The sequence below is a fragment of the Schistocerca nitens genome, chromosome 4 (assembly GCF_023898315.1).
Source record: "Schistocerca nitens isolate TAMUIC-IGC-003100 chromosome 4, iqSchNite1.1, whole genome shotgun sequence".
In the NCBI taxonomy this organism is placed as follows: domain Eukaryota; kingdom Metazoa; phylum Arthropoda; class Insecta; order Orthoptera; family Acrididae; genus Schistocerca; species Schistocerca nitens.
This window is the reverse complement of record NC_064617.1, coordinates 71,176,958-71,180,661: the sequence shown is the minus strand read 5'-3', so window position 1 is coordinate 71,180,661 and position 3,704 is coordinate 71,176,958. Positions and strand designations below refer to the sequence as shown.

The 3,704-nt window shown below is 46.2% G+C and overlaps 1 pseudogene; it reads left to right on the top strand.

Moving 5' to 3' along the window:
- The first annotated feature begins 274 nt into the window (after positions 1 to 274).
- LOC126253838 (5S ribosomal RNA) lies at positions 275 to 392 on the top strand (annotated as a pseudogene).
- Positions 393 to 3,704: the final 3,312 nt, after the last annotated feature.

Genomic DNA, 3,704 nt, shown 5'->3' with positions numbered 1-3,704 from the left:
AAAATTCCTTCGAGATTGACAGGACGAAAAGGAAGTGTTGTGGAATATCCAGCTCGATTAACGGATCTAACCCGTTTAGATTTATATCATTGGTCTACTTTGGTATGTTTTTCTGTTCTTAGTGGTTATACACGATCAATTGAGATGTAAAGTGGTCATTGAGAGCACATGCCACGTTAAGTTACACCTTAATATACACGAAACCATAACTTTTTGTTTCTAGCCACATTAATTAAAGAGACATCAATTTTGAGGAGTGTATACGTCATTCCGGGGCAACGGCCTTGCCGCAGTGGATACACCGGTTCCCGTGAGATCACTGAAGTTAAGCGCTTTCGGGCGTGGTCGGCACTTGGATGGGTGACCATCCAGGTCGCCATGCGCTGTTGCCATTTTTCGGGGTGCACTCAGCCTCGCCATGCTAATTGAGGAGCTACTCGACCGAATAGTAGCGGCTTCGGTCAAGAATACCATCGTAACGACCGGGAGAGCGGTGTGCTGACCCCATGCCCCTCCTATCTGTATCCTCCACTGAGGATGACACGGCGGTCGGATGGTCCCGGTAGACGACTCGTGGCCTCACGACGGAGTGCTAAATACGTTATTTTGGGACAATCTGTATTTGAGTGGGCTTTAACAAGGTATTATGGCCAAGAACGGAACATCTCCTTCAAGTATGTAACTTTCCGACGTGGGGCGGCTTACGCGACTCAACGATATAGATAACCGTGCTGCAGGTGAAATCACAATGTCTGGTTCCTGAAGAGGGGCAGCAAGCTTCTGAGTAGATGCAGGGGCAGTAGACTGGATGATCGACGGATCTGGCCTTGTAACATCTGCAGACGTTGCCTCGTTATGCAGGCAATGTGAGTGCCTGAAAGTAAGGGGAAACTGCAGACGTTATACGAGGGTCATCCCACATGTCATGGCAATTATGGTACATCGTGGGAACGTGTGGCATCACTAAAATCGCAGTAAATACATTCCAAGCCCGCTCCGAGTCTTACCGAAATCAACCGAGAGATTGCGACCGCCTGCAAGGATGGCCAGGTAAGAGCTCCTCAAACATTCAAAGTAAGGGAGGCCGTGACGCAAGATGGATCCCCTCCTACCCATCATACTCACTAGACCTCAGTCCATGCGACTTCGACATGGTTCCACGACAGATTTCTCGGGCGCTCAACTGCTTGGTTATCAGCGCCCGTACAACGTCCGAATCATGTCACTGTCCAGTCTCGCCACGTTCCCGAATGATGATGAAATGATGAGGACAACACAAACACCCGATCCGCGGGTGGAGATAATCCGCGACCTGGCCGGGAATCGGACCCGGGACCCCATGATCCAGAGGCAACAACGTTAGTCACTACACCACGAGTTGCGGACTTTGCTACTGAGGAAACCATTGCATGGGAGGGTCTCTACAAAGAGGGCTAACGTCCCCAAGGCATTTCGGCGACAGATGGCACACACTTATAGGCGCTCAGTCAGGAACCGCGCGACTGCTACGCTTGCAGGTTCGAATCCTGCCTCGGGCATGGATGTGTGTGATGTCCTTAGGTTAGTTAGGTTAAAGTAGTTCTAAGTTCTAGGGGACTGATAACCACAGATGTTGAGTCCCATAGTGCTCAGAGCCATTTGAACCATTTTGGCACACACTGATGGCAGTGCCAATGGCACTCAGCACCTTCCACACAGTTGACAACTCTTCGTGTACGATGTGTGTGTGTGTACTTGGGTCTATTTTCAATAGTAGTAGTTGTTTTTGATTCATTTTTGTTCCATTTGTACTCGTCCACAATAAATTTACACAGAGTTGTAACGCGTTTGCTCCATTTCAGCCTTTATCGTGCCCTCCTGCACATTCATGTTGGCATTCAGATATACCAGTTCAATACAAACTGTAGAATTCCCATTTGTCGCATTATCGCAAAACATTCCATAGTTGCCACGACTTATGGAATGACTCCCATGTTTCCCGAGGACATGCAGCACTACTGTGTGTTAAATGGTGAAGGGATCCGCTTGGGTAAGATATTCTGGAGGTAAAACAGTCCCACATTCTGAACTCTAGGCGGGAACTAAGCAGGAGCACGTCAACAGGACAAAGAATTAGCTCTGTCAGACACAAAAGGGCTCGAAAGAACAGCTGAATGGAATGGATAATGTCTTGAAAAGATTAGTGTCGAGATCCGGTGCGCTGGCCAGCCTGTGGATGGTTTTTAAGGCGGTTTTCCATCTACCTCGGCGAATGTGGGCTGGTTCCAGTTATTTCGCCTCGGCTACAGTAGTAAAGGAGTTTTGCTATTTAGGGAGTAAAATAACTGATGATGGTCGAAGGAGAGAGGATATAAAATGTAGACTGGCAATGGCAAGGAAATCGTTTCTGAAGAAGAGAAATTTGTTAACATCGAGTATAGATTTGTCAGGAAGTCGTTTCTGAAAGTATTTGTATGGAGTGTAGCCATGTATGGAAGTGAAACATGGACGATAACTAGTGTGGACAAGAAGAGAATAGAAGCTTTCGAAATGTGGTGCTACAGAAGAATGCTGAAGATAAGGTGGGTAGATCACGTAACTAATGAGGAGGTATTGAATAGGATTGGGGAGAAGAGTGTGGCACAACTTAACTAGAAGAAGGGATCGGTTGGTAGGACATGTTTTGAGGCATCAAGGGATCACAAATTTAGCATTGGAGGGAGGCGTGGAGGGTAAAAATCGTAGGGGGAGACCAAGAGATGAATACACTAAGCAGATTCAGAAGGATGTAGGTTGCAGTAGGTACTGGGAGATGAAGAAGCTTGCACAGGATAGAGTAGCATGGAGAGCTGCATCAAACCAGTCTCAGGACTGAAGACCACAACACACACAACACACAGGGTGTCGGCGATTGCTGCGCAAACACCGTTTCCACACACGTTTACACCATAGTTACTCTACCACGCAAAATTTGAGGTTACACTCGTCTGGTATGATATGTTCCCTGGAGGGGTCCACTGGGTTCGATTGGGGCGGCGGTGGGGTGGGTGGACTGCTGTGGCCTGTTGTGGGGTTGTGAACCACTGAGGCCTACGGCAGGACCAAGCCTCTCCGTCGTTTCTAGGTCCCCGGTTTATACAATCCTGACCAAAACTAGGCAGATGAATTGTCGTCGAGTTAAATAAGGTGATACTGAAGGTATTAGGTTAGAAAACGAGACACTAAATGTGGTAATTGTATTTTCCTGTTTGTGGAGCAAAATAACGGCTGCTGCCAGAAACAGAGAGGATCCCCGGTTTATACAATCCTGACCAAAACTAGGCTGATGAATTGTCGTCGAGTTAAATAAGGTGATACTGAAGGTATTAGGTTAGAAAACGAGACACTAAATGTGGTAATTGTATTTTCCTGTTTGTGGAGCAAAATAACTGCTGCTGCCAGAAACAGAGAGGATCGGAAATGCAGATTCACTACAGCACGAAAAGCATTCTTCAAAAAGCGCTATTTGTGAACATCTATACTAGGATATAAAGACAAGTCACTATGTAACATTGTTACCAAAAACCATGAAAACCATTTGACAGATTTACTTCAAATTTTTAGATGGACACAGGTAACAAATTTTTAATGTACGTAATATATAAAAATGTATGTAATATGTTCAAAATGGCTCTGAGCACTATGGGGCTTAATATCTGAGGTCATCACTTCCCTAGAACTTAGAA